This window comes from Oryctolagus cuniculus, chromosome X, assembly GCF_964237555.1.
Source record: "Oryctolagus cuniculus chromosome X, mOryCun1.1, whole genome shotgun sequence".
Lineage (NCBI taxonomy): Eukaryota > Metazoa > Chordata > Mammalia > Lagomorpha > Leporidae > Oryctolagus > Oryctolagus cuniculus.
In genome coordinates this window covers 31,880,959-31,898,732 of record NC_091453.1, presented here as the reverse complement: position 1 = coordinate 31,898,732, position 17,774 = coordinate 31,880,959, and the positions used below count along the sequence as shown (strand labels likewise).

General features: G+C 44.3%; 1 pseudogene; it reads left to right on the top strand.

The window, feature by feature from the left end:
• Nucleotides 1-9,581: 9,581 nt before the first annotated feature.
• Nucleotides 9,582-12,828, top strand: LOC103351826 (BTB/POZ domain-containing protein KCTD3 pseudogene; annotated as a pseudogene).
• Nucleotides 12,829-17,774: the final 4,946 nt, after the last annotated feature.

Sequence of the window (17,774 nt, the reverse complement as noted above, 5' to 3'; positions counted from 1 at the left end):
AGAGAGAGAGAGAATCTTCCATCTGCTGGTTCACACCTCAAATGTCTGCAATAGCCAGGGCTGGACCAGGCCAAAGCCAGGAGCCAGGAGCTAGGAGCCAGGAGCTTCTTCTGGGTCTCCCACGTGGATGCAGGAGCTAAGCACTTGGGCCATCTCCCACTGCATTCCCAGGCCACAGCAGAGCTGGATGGGAAGTGGAGCAGCCAGTGCTTACATGAGATAATGGCACTGAAGGCAGTGGCTTAACCTGCTGTGCAACAGTGCTGGCCCCTCTCACAGTTACTTGTGACAACACATTCAGACAACACCTTCAAAAGCTTGAAGGCTATTACAAATTTCAAGGTGATTATTTCATTTTGGATTCACACATCTTCTCCCTTTCCTTGATTCTCCTCATTATTAATTTATGGTGGGGATCTAGCAATATGGGCCTTTGGAAGGGGGCTTCTAGAGAAACCAATTTGGCCTTGGTGGGTGGCTATTAGAGGCACTAAGGTAGCCCATTGTCAGCTCAAGAGTGGTACTGAATCAAACTTGTGGGGCACAGCACTGAGATATTTTGTGTGATGGGAAATTCTGGAATTCCTATGAGTAGAGGCTCCATGGTTATAAGAAATCAATATATTCAACATCTTAAGCATGGCAAGACTTAGGCAATATATGAAACTATTGGCCAAGAGTATTAGTTCCAAAGGATGATGGGTAAGGTCATAGATTTGAAAGTCACAGATTTGTTTTGAATCATAGGCCCAGCCTGTAGTAATCCTGATATTTCAGGGACATGCCAAATCTCAGTTTCCACATCTATAAAACAGGAACAGTAATAGTATTTATTATTATCATAGACTTGAGGGATAGGTTCCATGAGACCTAGCACATAGTAAGTGCTCAAAAATATCAACTTTATAGGTCTCCTATCTTACCTGAGAATCTGGTCAGTCAAGGAAACAAAGGCAGAAGCCATCTCACTATAGCAGGGAGTATGATCATTTAGGCACAACAGAGACATAGGCATCAGGGCTTCACCAGGTAACAGAGCTGGGCATCTAGGTCAGAGCTCTCTGTCTCTCTCTCTCCCTCTCTCCTCAACCCCTGTCTCTTCCTCTCTCTCTGTCTCTTTCTCTATCTCCTTCTCTCTTTGTAACTCTGCCTTTCAAGTAAATAAATCTTTAAAAAATGAAATTTAAAATCAAATCTGGCAATATACCCTCTTTTTAGGGATTAGATAACTAAAGTATAGAGCTTATTCTGACAACTAGATAGAATTAGAGCTAGATCAATATCCATTTTCTTTAGAATCCTAGACTATTTACATTAATATTAATCTTATTTAACTTAAACTACTATATTAAAGAAATTCAATTTGCAGTAGAAAACTTTCTATTAAGCATCATAGAGAGTAAAAATTTAAAAGTATAATTACTTCACCTCACATCCAGATATCTAAGAGGACAATGAGCAGAGTCTATGTCATCAAATGTAAAAAAGGAGAGTTTGAGGACATAGCTCAATAGACATCAACATCGGGTGCTTCAAGTAAAAAAAAATGGTGGCCTTGTTTTGCCAATCAGAAGGTTGTTGGTGACTTTTTCCAGGGTAGTGATACAAGATAGGACAATGCAATAGGATGGAAATAAGGAGGGAACAAAACATGGAGACAGTGCGTGGAGACTATTGTTTAGAGAAACACATAGTGTGAATCGTATACTATCCGGAACAAAGATCAGGGGATATCTATTCTGTGTTTTGTAAGCTTCATTTGTAGGAAGGTAAGTGAAGGTAGAGACATTTTTGTTTTGTGTATATTAAATCCATAACAGTTGGCAGAGTACCTGATACATAGTATGTGCAGGAGTTGAGGATGTGTCACTTCAAAATATGGCAATTGATTATTTCGAGCTGAATGCACTTGAGAAGCAGCAGGTGCAGAAAGAGCAATGTGACCTGTCTTTTACTACCTTCAGTGAGCCATAAAAATTCCTGTGAGAAAGATGCTTTCCTTGTACCAAGATGAGAAGTTAACCCTTATCACCAGTGCCTGGGAATTGATGTTGTAATGGGCCTATATAAATAAAGTCAGCACAATAACCCTTGCACCAGTTTTACCTCCCTCCATATAACTCCTAAGTCTTTTTAAAGAATGTACTGCCCCTGGCCAGATCCTATTATCTTGTCATTTCTTCAAAAATTTATTGTTCTTTGTCTAAAATATATAAAAGCTTTTTTGCTTTGGCCATTTGTTTGGATCTTCACTCTCTTGTGAGGATACACATGTACAATGTAAAAATAAAACCTGTATGTTTCTTCTGTTAATCTGTCCTGTATCAATTTGGTTCCTAGACTTAGCCAAGGACCATAATTAAGTAATTAAGATGGGGCCAGGTGTTTGGTGCAGTGGTTAAGATACCGCTTGAGATGCCAGCATCCCATATTGGAGTGTTTGGGTTTGAGTCTGGGCTCTGCTACAGATTCCAGCTCCCTTTTCATGTGCACCTTGGGAAGCGGTGGTGATGGCTCAGGTACTTGGGTATTTGATATCCACGTGAAAGACCTGAATTGAGTTCCCTGCTCCTGGCTTTGGCCTGACCCAGCCCTGGCTGTTGCAGGCATTTAGCGGGTAGGGGTCGGAAGTGAATCAACAGATAGGAACTCTCTGTCTCTCTGTTTCTGTCTCTTTCTGTCTGTCCATCTATCTCTGTTGCCATGTATCTCAAAAAAAATTAAAAAAAAATACTAGAATGGGTAGAGTTGATTTTTAAAAAAGATTTATTTATTTATCTGTGAGGCAGAGTTACAGACAGAGAAAGGGAGAGACAGAGAGAGAGGTCTTCCATCCACTGGTCACTCCCCAAATGGCTGCAACTGCAAGAGCTGGGCTGATTCTTCTGGGTCTCCCATGTGAGTGCAGGGGCCTAAGAACTTGGGCCATCTTCTATGGCTTTCCCAGGCCATCAGCAGGAATGCTGGATTGGAAGTGGAGCAGCTGGGACTCAAACAGGTGCCCATGTGGGTTGCCAGTGCCACAGGCAGATGCTTAACCTATTATGCCACAGGGCTGGCCCCAGTAGAGGTGATTTTTAGCCCCCTTTACATACATATTAAGAACTATTTGAAATTTCACCATAGGCAAAACAGAGGAAAGAGAAGAGACAGAGATTTCACAGGTAAGTGGCTCAAAATTACAATTGGCATAATATGAGGAGGCTTTCTGATTCTGAATGACTCCCCAGGAGCAGGGTCTGGGCTCTCCTTGCTGTTATTCTTATGTCATATCCTACTACCCTAAACCATGGAGTGGGTGAGGAGGGCAGGTCATACATGGATGGGCATGTGGTCCAGTGTTCTTCCTATGACCTTACTATGACCTGGTCATGGATAGTGAAGATACTCTCCTTTGCAGGGCTGGAGCCATCAGCATGGGAGTTCAGAACTCCAATCATGCTCTCTGGTACATCAATTAAGGCCACCTATAGTAGGAAAGATCAAAGCCAAAATGTGGAGATAAGCAGAGTTTGAAGCCTTGGAACAGGCCAGTCCATCTGTGGTTAGGTTATCTGACGCACTAAGTACTCCCTCTCCTCTAGTCTGTTTTCCTTGAGTTCATCTGAGTTGAGTTTCTGGCACTTGTTCATAAAGCAGCTGGAGAAAGACAGGGCAGCCATTAGAAGCCCAATCTTTCCCCTATAGCCTATTGTCCACCTCTCATACAAGGTGCTAGCAATAGACCTGGATCACTCCTTGTCTCCAAAAGAGGACAGATGGAAACCACAGCTGCCTGCTCTTGTAAATAAAGTTATACTGGAACATAGCCTTGTCCATTTATTTACATATTATCTATGGCTGCTTTTATCTTATGATAAAAGTTTAAGGGTTATGACAGAGACTATATGACCTGCAAAATCGTGAACTACTTACTGTCTAGCCCTTGATGGAAAGCTTGACTGGCTTACGGAAAAAGACAGTTGGGGAAAGAACAGATAGTGGGTGCTATTGATGCTTCACCTAGATTCCCTTTTCTTGTTAAATTTTTATTCTAGCTGTATGACTATTGGCTGATAACTCATAGCTGCTTCTTCCCTAGCTATCCCCTTCTTCAGAGAAAATTGCCCAGTAACATCCAGGCCTGCCTACTAAACACCTTGGCCAATGTACAGGAGTACAGTATGTGCTCCAGAACTTCCCTGTGGGATCAGGCTGAAGCTAGTCTGCTTAGATCACAGGTCACACTCCTGCCAGTTCTCCTTGTCCTCCGCCTAGAGTCCTGCGTCACGCAATGATTTCAATAGGAATTCCTGTGACAGCATTGCTCCTAGGCCTCCCCTCCCACCCCACACCACCACCAGGGCAGAGGGCAAAGGATCTTTTTGCATGTATGGCTTGTTCTCTGAGGCAAACTAAATGAAGGAGGGTTATGACCTTTCTAAGTTCCTGGCTAGATGGTTAGAATTAGAGAAACTACCCATACATATGTTCTGATGTCCTCTTTCTTTTGCCCTTGTATTCCCCTGCAGGTCAAGGCCCCTTCTTGATCCAAGGTACTTCAAACTTAAATACAAAAGATAAAAATAAACTGCCTTTTATGAGAAGCCCTGCTATCTTTTTTTAAGATTTTATTTATTTTAGAGGTAGAGTTACAGACAGTGAGAAGGAGAGACAGAGAGAGAGAGAGAGAGGTCTTCCTTCTGTTGGTTCACTCCCCAGATGGCCTCAATGGCCGGAGCTGCCCCGATCCAAAGCCAGGAGCCAAGAGCTTCTTCCCAGTCTCCCATGTGGGTGCAGGGGCCCAAGGACTTGGGCCATCTTCTACTGCTTTCCCAGGCCATAGCAGAGAGCTGGATTGGAAGAGGAGCAGCCAGGACTAGAACCGGCGTCCATATGGGATGCCGGCACTGCAGGCAGAGGATTAACCTACTGCGCCACAGCTCTGGCCCCAGTCCTGCTATTTTGACTGAAGTCATTGATCAGTCAGGAAGTTAGACTGTCAGATTTTCTCCTTCCTTCTTTATAAAAATTTTTTATTTGTTTTCATTTTGAGAGAAAGAGGGAGAGATCAGTCTTCTATATACTGGTTCACTCCCTGCATGCCCCAACAACCAGGGCTGGGTCAGTCTGAAGCCAGGAGCCCAGAACTCAATCTGGATCTCCCATCTAAGTGGCAGGAACCCAAGTACTTGGGCCATCACCTGGTGTCTCCTTGGGTACATATTAGCAGGAAGCCAGATTGGAATCAGAGGAGCCAGGACTCAAACCCAAGCACTCCAATGTGGATTCAGGGGTCCCAAGCAATGCCTTAACTCCTGCACCAAAAGCCTACCCCCTGACTTTCTGTCTTACCTTTGACCTCTCCCATTCAAGACAGAGCTTCTTAATGATACGGTATTCTGATTCTGTGCATGCTGGATTCAGCTGAGCAAGGAGATCTCTGAGTAAAGCTAAGTTTCTCAGCGTTTTATTCACAGCTTGTTGTCATTCATTTCAGTATTCGCTCAAGTTGGCTCAGAGTAGCTGCTTAATGCTTGCTTGGGAATGAGTAAGCCTGTGCCCTGCTGCTGGGTGGGGAAATGTAAGACTGTGTGAACCTCCCGTGTGTTTGTAGCCTCTGGGAAGAGGGAAGAGATCAGACTAGCTCATTTCCTCATAGACACAGGTGTTCCTCAGATCTGAACTTGGCCACAGGCGGGTGTGTGAATTCCTTGTGCAGGAGCGGCCAGCGGCTCAGGGTGGGGCAAGGGCGTGGCTAGGCAGAGCTCAGGAATGCATTGTTCTAGAAAATTTGTCCAAATAGTTTCTGGGCCTCCCTTTTCCTTGACTGGTTGTAGTTTCAGTAATAGAAAACCTGCCCATTAAAGGTTTGCTTTAACTACTATTGCCAGAAGACTCTTGGGAAAAAGACTAAGCCATTTCATTTCCTTGCTATATTTGGGAGGGCCATTGCCAAGGGCCTACTCTCTGGACAGCACAGACTGAAACCCAATTCTTATCATGAAAAGTAGTAATATTCTGAGCAGGTCATGCCTCTAAATGAACACAGGCTAACATTTTCCATTATATAAAAAAAAATGAAACAGACCCCAGTTTTTTTTCTTGCTTAGGATTTTTCTTCCTTTCCTTCCCCACTCCATCCTCTTGCCCCTTTCTTTTCTGTCTCCTGGGAACTTTCTGGAACATCAGCTGGCATTAGACAGCTAACAGACAACTGCCAAAGCTTACAAAGATGAGTTAATGATCCTGAGAAAGTGCCGTGAAAATCCACCTTTCCCAACCCTTCCAACCGCAACTTTTCAAGCGGTTACAGATAATGCAAACTGCAACCTGAGACAGAACCAAAATCATAGACAACTCCCTTCTCCTTGCTCTCTAACAACGCCAGTGCTACTTCAGTTTAGGGAGTTGTCTCATTCCAAGGTGCTCCCCGATGCACATCAGCCAGATAAAGTCTTTGAGCTCTATTTGAGTCAATTTCACTACTTTTTTTTTATTATTTTGACAGGTAGAGTTATAGACACTGAGAGAGAGAGAGAGACAGAGAGAAAGGTCTTCCTTCCGTTGTTGGTTCACTCCCCAAATGACAGCTATGGCCGGCGTTGTGCTGGCCCGAAGCCAGGAGCCAGGTGCCTCCTCCTGGTCTCCCATGCGGGTGCAGGGCTCAAGCACTTGGGCCATCCTCCACTGCCTTCCTGGGCCACAGCAGAGAGCTGGACTGGAAGAGGAGCAGCCGGGACTAGAACCTGGCGCCCATATGGGATGCTGGCTCTGCAGGCGGAGGATTAGCCAAGTGAGCCATGGCGCCAGCCCCTTCACTACTTTTTCTATGCTGTGACTTGAATGAAATCTGGATGAGCCCAGGACTCTGCTGTTATTTCAGAGAAAGGCAGAATGTGCTGAGGAATGTCTGCATCCTGCCTTTCTGGGGACCACTGTTGAGTTGAGAGGTAAGTCCTGGCCCTGATGCTCTGCTTAGGTTTTAGGCTTTGATTCTTTGTAAGGGTTAACCTATTGTCTGACAGGCCACTGCACCTAAATTTTCTTCAGCTTTTAATATTCTATGGGCAAACAGAGGATTAGATGATGCTCTTAAGGTAGGACAAGGACCTTCTCTCTTTTTTCTATCTAGGGCTTCTTTTACTATGGGAAACACAATCTACCCAACATCCAGCTCTAGTGGACTCCCAGGGGCTTATTCTCTGCCACTGTGGTCCTGTTAAATTCCTCTCTAAATGGTGGGACTTCAGGAAAGGCAGTACAAATGGTCCCTGTTACTTCTGATGGTTGAACTTAGAATTTTTTGACTTTATGATGTGAAAGCAATATGCGTTCAGTGGCACTGGACTTAGAAGGCTGAGTTTTGCTGTTTCACAGGCTAGTGTGATCCCATCCTATCTGACATGCTGGGCAGTGGCAGTGAGCCCAGCTCCCAGACAGCCCCCTGGATCTTAAAAGGAAATCACGACCACTCTGTGGTACACTGTGCTGCACAGTTCGGATGTGCCACGGGTTGGGGAATCACACGCATGTTCCACTTAAGATATTTTCAATTTCTCGTGGGTTTATTGGGTGTAATCTCACTGTGTGTTGAGGAGCATCTGTATTGAATTACAATGCCTCTTTGGGGATCTTGGGACAAGGCAAAAACTGTACATTTGCCTGTTGCCTTAGAACCAATGAAGATAAAATTAGCTAACTTACCATGGGTGGCTTTCTTTAATTGATAAGAAGTTGTTGCTGAGAGAAGAAACAATTCAGGTGAACTCGGGCCTACACAGGTCTCTTAACCAACCTCAGCCTCCTCCCTTCACAAACACCTCCGCCCTCCATCTAACTGTTTCTGCCTCCTCTAACCCTGCTTCTTTCTAGCCTTCCTGCTTTTCTGATCCCTGCTCTTCTTTCTGCCTCTCTCTTTTTCTTCCTCTTGCTCATTCCAGATCCCTGGCACCTTTAGACCCTGCTCTTCCTAGGTTCCCTCCCCAGGAGTTCCTGACTCGAATCCAACAACACCTCAATCACAAGTCACTTTCAAACCCTGGCCTTGGGTTGACCTCCAGGCTGTAATCAATGATTTTCCAAATCCTCAAAAAGAAAGAAATGTATTAAGTTATTCAGGATGCTTGGAAGGATATATGTTCCTGAGTCCCTCAATCTCTATCTTTTAGTAGAATCAGGGGATCCTTGAACCTGGTTCAGTAAGGTCAAATGGCTACCATAAATGAGGAGCTAGCTAACACCCCTCCCAGACATAGTAAAGCTTCAGAAATAGGGCAATTTCAAAAGGGCTTATTTATTTATTTATTTGAAAGGCAGTGTTGCAGAGAGAGAGGAAGAGACAGAGATGATAGAGCTAGAGATAGAGAAAGAGAGATAGAGATAGAGACAGAGATAGAGATAGGGAGGGGTCTTTCAACCACTGGTCCACCCCCTAAGAAGCCTCAACCTCCAGGGCTGGGCCAGGTGAAGCCAGGAGCCTAGGACTCCATTCAGGTCTTACATGTGGATGGCAGATACTCAAATACTTGGGCCATCCTCTGCTGCTTTCCCAGGTGCATTAGCAGGGAGCTGGATTGAAAGTGGAGCAGCTGGGACTAGAACTGGCACCCATATGGGCTTAATCCACTGTGCCACAATGCTGGCCCCAGAAGTTTATTTATAAGGTTTTTGTCCCCTACATGGACTGGGGATCAGTCCAGTCTTATTAATACGGGCATGGGGGCCGGTGCCGTGGCATATTGGATAAAGCCGCTGCCTGCCATGCCGGCATCCTATATGGATGCCGATTCAAGTCCTGGCTGCTCCATTTTTGATCCAGATATCTGCTCTGGCCTGGGAGAGAAGTAGAGGATGGGCCAAGTGCTTGTGCCCCTACACCCACATGGGAGACTGGAAGAAGCTCCTGGCTCCTGGCTTTGCATCAGCACAGCTCTGGCTGTTGTGGCCATCGGGGAGTGAACCGATGGATGGAGGACCTCTCTCTGTCTCTCTCTCTCTCTCTTTGCCTCTGCCTGTTTGTAACTCTGCCTTTCAAATAAATAAATCTTTTTTTTTTTTGATAGGCAGAGTGGACAGTGAGAGAGAGAGACAGAGAGAAAGGTCTTCCTTTGCCGTTGGTTCACCCTCCAATGGCCGCCGCGGCTGGCGCGCTGCGGCCAGCGCACCGCACTGATCCAATGGCAGGAGCCAGGTACTTCTCCTGGTCTCCCATGGGGTGCAGGGCCCAAGCACTTGGGCCATCCTCCACTGCACTCCCTGTCCACAGCAGAGAGCTGGCCTGGAAGAGGGGCAACCAGGACAGAATCCGGCGCCCCGACCGGGACTAGAACCAGGTGTGCCAGCACCGCAAGGCGGAGGATTAGCCTAGTGAGCTGCGGCGCCGGCCAATAAATAAATCTTAAAAAGAAACTCGGGGGGCTCCCACCCTGGGCCTGGCAGCCCCAGCCAGGGAGGGGGCACAGCTGCGTTCCTGGAGCCTCCGGAGATGGCAGGTGGGCACTGCAGTGGGGGACAGTGGTGAGATTGTCCAGCTGAACGTGGCACAGACCAGATTTAGTACCTCAAGACAAACTCTTACATGAATTCCAGATTCTTTTTTTTTTTTCCAGTTTACTGAGTGGAAGAATTTCAACACTTCGAGATGAAACTGGTACTATATTTATTGACAGATCCAGCAGCATTTGTATCCATTTTCAATTTTCTTTGAACCAAAGAACTAGACCTAAGGGGGAGTGAGTCAGGCATGAAGCAGAGGTTTATGAGAATCACTGCATTAGTAAGAAGGCTTCTCTTACGTGAAGAATTGGAGCACTCATTCTGTGGCAGTGAACTTTTTCATGGTTACTGGCCTCCACCAGGTATTCCTAGTCTTAAAATAAACAACCCAGGTAGATCCTCTGCTGATTCTAGGAATGGACTAAACTCCTCAGAAGGTGAAGCCCGGGGAAATGGCACACAGTCTGTTCTTTCTGGAACTGGAGAAGAGACTGTTAGGTTAGGATTTCCTGCAGATCCACGAAAGGTGTTAATAGTAGCTGGTCTTCATAATTGGATTGTAGCTACATATGCCCATTTTGCTGTATGTTACAGAATCAAAGAATCTTCAGGATGGCAACAAGTGTTTACAGGCCCATATTTAGATTGGACAATTGAACAAGCAGCTTTAAATACAAAAGTGGTTGGAGGTCCACATAGAGACAAAGACAAAATGGTTGCTGTTGCCTCGGAGAGTAGCATCATTCTGTAGAGTGTTCAAGATGGTGGAAGTGGAAGTGAGATTGGAGTGCTCAGCCTTGGTGTTCCTGTAGATGTTCTCTTCTTTATTGGTAACCAATTGGTGGCTACAATTCATACAGGGAAAGTGGGAGTGTGGATGCTGTCACTCAGCACTGGCAGGTTCAAGATGTTGTTCCTATAACTAGCTATGACACTGCTGGGTCATTCCTTCTACTGGGATGTAACAATGGATCAATAAATTATATAGATATGCAGAAGTTCCCTTTGTGGAGGAAGGATAATGAACTTCTTGTGATGGAACTGTATCACAATCCTTCAAATGCTGCTATTACTGCTCTCAGCGTTCACCCCACACCCAAAACAAGTGTCAGTAGTAACTGGATCCACATTGCCTATGGTACAAGCTCTGGAGCAGTGCGAGTGATTGTCCAGTACACAGAGACAGTTGGGTCTGGACACGACAGTTATGCAGTTCAGAGGAATGATCTCTACTCAGCCAGGTTCTATGCCTTAGCATCATTCAAAATATTGAAGAGACAGAAAGCCATGGTAGCTATTCTTCTGGAAACGACATAGGTCCCTTTGGAGAGTGAGATGATCAACATGTGTTTATCCAGAAATTTGTTCCCATCGCCAACAAACTATTTGTGAGACTCTCGTAGACTGGGAAAACACTATGTGAGATCCAAGCCGTTGGTTGTACTACAATATTTGCATTTACAGTGAGAGAATGCAGTAGGACGGGCTCAAGGCCACCACACTACTTGTTCGAAGGCCATACAAATGGTAGTATTCAGATGTGGGATCTGACCACTGTTATGGATATGTTTGCAACAATGAAGATAAGGATGTAGGCAGTCCAGCTGAAGAAGAGCTACTCAAATTACTGGAGCAGTGTGATCTCAGCACTTCTCGCTGTGCTGCTCCTAACATCAGTCTAGCAACTTCTGTGGTTCAGCATAGCTGCCTATGAGAATTAAATTCTAGTCCTCAGCTTAAGCACCATGAATCCATCCATGAAGCAGCTACTTACGGTTCCATGAGGCCTTACAGAGAGAGTCCTTTGTTAGCAAGGGCAAGAAGGACTGAGAGCTTTCACAGTTATAGGGACTTCCAGACTATTAATTTGAACAGAAATATGGAAAGAGCTGTCCCTGAAAATGGTAACTTGGGCCCAATACAGGCTGAAGTGAAGGGGGCACCAGGGGAACGCAATGTAAGCTAAGAGAAAGTCTCCTGGAACAGAAAGTAAAAGTTGGAGAGAATTGGATAGTGGATTGGAAGCACCTAAAATAGCTGAAGGGTTTTTAGAATCCAAGAAAAGGTCATCAGAAGATGAAAATGAGAACAGAGTTGAGTTAAGGAAGAAAGGAGGATTTGAAGGAGGAGGATTCCTTGGAAAAAAGAAAGTTCCCCATCTGGTATCGTCGCCAAGCACTTCTGATAGAGGTACTGACTCACCAGGTACTGCGTCCCTATCTCCCACAAAGACCACTCCCTCTCCTCGGCATAAAAAAGTGATTCTTCAGGTCAAGAATACAGCTTGTGAAAACTCTCCAAAGGAATTGTTCTGTAAAATTTACATGGAAGTTATAACCACACTGGATTTCAGTACATTAGTTTTTACACTAAAATGTCACAACATTGGACTTCATTTAGTTATCTTTTTAACAGAATTACCTGGAATAAAGAGATAGAATAACCATGTCTCTGGAAGTTTTGGAAGTGTTTTTTTTTTTTGTTTTAGTTTTACATTTAACAGATCATTTGTAAAACAGGAGTCCACTTACCATTGGACTGTTCTTTGTTGGTTTTGGAAACATAGGACCGCATCTTGATAGAATGATGCCCACGTAGATGAGTGTCACCTTGGAGCATGAGAACCAACAGACTGCATTCCTATCCTTGATTATGCCTGAGACTTGTCTTGCAATGTTATCTTAAGTGAATCACAGAATTGTCTTTGGAACTTGGCCTCTCAACTCTCACTGTGATTGAAAATTGTTTACCAGATATTTGATAAAGTGCTATGTGTGTGAAAAAAATCATGTAGTTCAAAAATACTATAGACATTGAATACCAGGTTCCACTGTATAGTAAGTCCTGTAGGATAATTTTATTTAATTGTGGGTCATTTTCTGATTATTATTGTTGGGAGTTCTTAAATCTTACCAAGCATCACCAGTATTAAATGCCAAAAGTTTATTTAAACTTGAAAGAAAGTTGGAGCAATTTCTGTATTTGAAATAGTGAAATAAAAATAATGATCAAGGGCAAAGCTTTGTGTGCTCAGAAGGAAAAACTGGACCATTACTGATCTGCGGTGTTTTGGAAGCTACCATGTATATTTTTTTTCAGTGTTAATAATCAAGATAATTGTGACCATTTTGTTGCATTTATGGACTTTTTTGTTAAAGGTTTTGGCTGCTGTAAAAAGTGTTATTTTGAATTAGAAGAAATTTTTTATACTTTCCCTATTTAATTTTCAAGTTTCTGCAAATAATATTGTAAATTTAAAGCATTAAGCATTTATTGGTGAATAATGTATATATTCCCATTCCAGGAAATATAATAAGTGAGTGAAGTTGAAATAAATTCTTTAACGTTAAAAAAAAAAGGCATGATGAGTCTGTCCCTAACGTTAGGAACTGATTAACACCACTACAGACCTGTGTTCTCCACTCTTTATCGTTAATAGTCTTACTCCTGAAACATCAGATGCTGTTCAGAAGCATAACATAGGCCAGCAGACCATGCCTATGCACAAATGACACATCTCAGCCCAGCATTAGGAGAATAACATCATGCACAAAGATGAAACTCGCTGGCAGCATCACAGCTTCACAAATACAACACCGTTTCGTATCTGTCTCCTGGGCCCCAGAACTTCTCAACATGCCATTCTTTGGGGTATTTCCATCGTGCTTCCTTCCAACAACTCACTCAGATGGGATCTGGAGGCTCCTGAAGAACTTTTTCTTTATCTCCCTGACTAGAGTGATCCAGTACACCATCTTATGGTGGCTTGCCTTGACTGCCCTGTACTCTTGTATCTCCAACTTTTCCTCCTTGGCATCACCTCAATATTCTGCTTTACTTTCTTCAGTCCCCAGTGGCCGCATGTAGAGCTTTACCTGTTCTGCCACAACACCAGTCCTGATTGTTACATCTCCTTGCCAAATTGATACTCATCAATACATTTTATATATAATATGTAATATATATATGTATATATAAATGTCCCTTGTTTTTACAGCTTTTCATTAAAGTCTGTTTTATCTGATATGAGAATAGTAACTCCTGCTAATTTTTGGTGTCCATTCATATGATATATCTCTCCACCCTTTATTTTCAGTCTGTGTAACTTTAGTTGTGCCATGAGTATCTTGTAGACAGCATATAGCTGGGTCATGTTCTTTTATCCATTTGGCCAACCTATATCTTTTGGCTGGGGAATTTAATCCATTTACATTCAAGGTTAATATTGATAGGTAAGAACTATCTTCCATCATTTTTGTTGATTGCCCACTGTTTTATACAGTCTCTGTTTCTTTCCGTCAGGCTTATCATTTGTCTTTGTGTTTTTGTAGCTTTCTGTCGTGATGAGTTTGTATCTTCTTCATTTTCTTTTTTGTGTATCTGCTCTGTTAGTGAATTTTGTAATGTTGTGTGTGTCCATGGTAGTTGACATCATCTTTTTACCTCTTTTTCATTTATTTATTTGCATGTATTGCATAAAAACAACGTTAGGAACTTTGTAATTCTTTCCACCATTACTGCCCTCCCACCTGCACTCCTACCCCTCTTCCTCCTCTCTCTCCTTTTCCCAGTCTTGTTTTTTACTAAGATCTATTTTCATTTAGCTTTATACAGGGAAGATTAACTCTACTCTAGGTAGAGTTCAACACTTTGCATGAGGAGGCAAAAGAAAAAGAAAGAGAGAAAGAAAGAAAAACAAAAACAAAAACAAAAACTGTTCCTCAACAGTCCAGACAAGGGCTGTTCAAAGTCATTGCATCTCAAAGGTAATTTTGCTTTTAAGAAACTTAATTATCTTTAAAAAAAAGAACCCAACAATGATAATCTTTTGCAAGCACTTAAACATAACTATAATTTGTGAGACATAAGAATATCTTCCATTTAATACACTAAAACGAAGTAATTCTTTGAGAACAAGTTTTACTCTTAAGTCTCATAATACAACTCTTTGAGGACAGAGGTCCTGTATGGAAATTAAGTGCACAATGACTCCTGTTGTTAATTTAACAATTTACACTCTTATATATGACATCAGTTATCACCCAAGGCTCTTGACATGAGCTGCCTAGGCTATGGAAGCCTCTCAGATCCTCAAACTCCTTCAATATTTAGACAAGGCCATAGGCAAAGTGGAAGCACTCTCCTCCCTTCAAAGAAACATCCTTCTTTGATGACCATTTCTTTCCACTGGGGTCTCATCCACAGAGGTCCTTCATGTAGGACATATTTTGCCATAATGTCTTGGCTTTCCATGCCTGAAATGCTCCCCTAGGCTTTTCAGGCAGACCAGAATGCCTTAAGGGTTGGTTTGAGGTCAGAGTGCTACTTAATGTGATTGTCATTCTATAAGTCTGCTGTATGGACTGCTTCCCATGTTGGAGTATTCACTCCTTTTTAATTCTATTATTATTACCAAACACTTGGTCTTATTTATCTGATCACTCTAACACTTGGTCCTATCTATATGATCACTTTAACACTTAATTCTATCCATATGATCTCTATAACACTTAAACTGCTGTTTTTACCACCCAGTTTAAGGGGATTTGAGGTCCCATGGCAAGATTTTAAGCTGTACCCTTAGAAGTAAGTCTATAGAAATGTATGCAGAACTACACAGCTTTACCAGTTACAAACTTCATACATTTCATAAATATAGCTTTAGGATCATGGTGATTCTTTTCTCTGTGCCCACCTTCCCACCTACACTCCAACCCCACCTTCCTCTTCCTTCTCTTATCCCTTTTACTTCTAATGTAACACCCCTTTCAGGATTTCTTATAGGGCCGATCAGTTTTTGCTTGACTTTGAAATGGGCCTGGGCTTCCAAAGGTGTATGTTAAGTCCTTAGGGAGTCAGGTGTCAATCACATCAGGTTTTGTGATGGCTGTAGCCATGTTCCTTGTGTTGTGTGACACAGAGGGATCTGTCCCCCGTCCTTCTAGACAAATCTGAGTGATGTTGGGGTTTGTGGCACTCATATGTGTGGCCCCAAAACAGTGTGATGTGGAAGGGGAGTCTTCCCTAGGTCCTGTTGGGTGAGCATGGGTGATACTGGGACGACAACTCCTAGCCCCTGTCCTGGGGGTTATAAATAGGACTTTGTCCCAGTCTTATGGGGTGAATACAGGATATGCTGGGGATTGTGCACTGGAAGATGTGGGTCCAAAGCAGTGGAATGCAGGTAGCATTATCCCTAGGACCCACAAAGTGGGCTCTGGTAACTCTGAAGAATATAGTACTAATAGTTCTGGAACTGCAGATCAGGAAAGGTATCTTGCCCAGGTCCCTTGGGAGAAACATAGGTTTTATTGGGGATTGTGCATTGGCAAATGTGTATCTACAGCAGTGGAATGAAGGTAAAGCCTTCCCTAGGTCCCACGGGTAAGCATAGATGTTCCTGGGACACATAGAGCCAACACAGTCTCAGAGCTGCCAAAAGCAGGGGAGACCTTACTCAGGCCTCATGTTTCATGCCTAGGTTATGCTGGGGATTGTGCACTGGCAGGCACAGGTCTGGAGCAGTGGAAAGCAGATAATGGCATTTCCAACCCATAGGGAGAAGCTGGGTACTTTGTGGAATATAGTTCCAACAGTCACAAATCCAGAGCTTCAGAACTCAGGGGATACCTTAAGCAGTTCCTACATGATGATTGCACAGTGTACTGGGGATTTTGCATTAGCAGGTGCAGGTCTGGAGCACAGTGATGGAGACAAGTTCTTCCTCGGGCCCCATGGGGGAGTATTGTGTCTCTGGGATTTATAGAATCAACAACCTTGATCCCAGAACCACCAGATGCAGTGGGATCCTTACCCTGGTCTGATAGGTATAATGCCAGTTATGCTGGGGATTGTGGACCAGCAAGTGTCAGTCTAAAGCAGAGGAATGTCTTAGCAGTGAGTGTGAGTTACTCCAGTGATATAGCACCAAGAGCCACAGTTCCTGAGTTGCAGGACACAGAAAGGACTGCTCATAGTTCTCACAGGGCACACAAGGGTGACTCTAGGGCTTATGTCCTGGCCACCCAGCACCCTGTGCTAAGAGATGCAGAAGGGGGCTTCCTCATGCCTGTCCTCTGGCTTTGTGTGTTGGCTGATGCCCTAAAAAAGCAGTGGAGGGGGTCAATGCTGTGGTGTAGCAGGTAAAGCTGCCACCTGCAGTGCCGGCATTCCGTATGGGCACCAGTTTGAGTTTTGGCTTCTCCACTTCTGATCCAGCTCTCTGCTATGGTCTGGGAAAGCAGTACAAGATGGGCCAAGTCCTTAGGCCCCTGCACCCACATGGGAGACCTGGAAGAAGTTCCAGGCTCCTGGCTTCGGATTGGCCCAGTTCCGGTCCTTGCAGTCATTTGGGGAGTGAACCGGTGGATGGAAGGCCTCTCTCTCTCTCCTCTCTCTCTCTCTCTCTGATTCTGTCTCTGTAACTCCACCTTTCAAATAAATAAATAAATAAACCTTTAAAAATAAGGCAGAGAGGGGCCGGCGCCGCGGCTCACTAGGCTAATCCTCTGCCTTGCGGCACCGGCACACTGGGTTCTAGTCCCGGTCAGGGCGCCGGATTCTGTCCCGGTTGCCCCTCTTCCAGGCCAGCTCTCTGCTGTGGCCAGGGAGTGCAGTGGAGGATGGCCCAAGTGCTTGGGCCCTGCACCCCATGGGAGACCAGGAAAAGCACCTGGCTCCTCGCTCCTGGCTTCGGATCAGCGCGATGCGCCGGCCGCAGCGGCCATTGGAGGGTGAACCATCGGCAAAGGAAGACCTTTCTCTCTGTCTCTCTCTCTCACTGTCCACTCTGCCTGTCAAAAAAAAAAAAAAAAATAAGGCAGAGAGGAACGTCACTAGATAAGGTAGTAAACTAGTGTGGCTTTGGAGCTTGTGCCCAGAAATCCTGTAGCTGCAGGATGCATAGGGGCCTGCTCTTGGCCCTCCGTTCCTCCTTCCCAGCTATGGGGGTTGCTAGTAGCAACAGATTGCTTGCTGTCCTCGAGGACAGAATGCAGGTTGGCAACAGCTGTACTGCAGTAGCTCCTGTCATGGGTTTAGGTTTGAAGGGAGGTAATCTAGGTTCCTTTTCAGGAACCACAGTGAGCTTCCTAGATTGGATTTAAAGCCAGTAAAGACTGTGAAATTGTCCTGTAGTTAAACTGCTGGCCTGCTGTGATGGGGTTACAGTTCTTTCCATTTACCTGCCCTGAGCAAAATGGAGTCCCTCAGCTGGAGAGCTGTGGTAGGAGCTATGGCATGTTTTGTTCCCCTCTCTCTGCTGGCTTTCAGAGTCTCTGTGTTGGTTGTCATTCTGG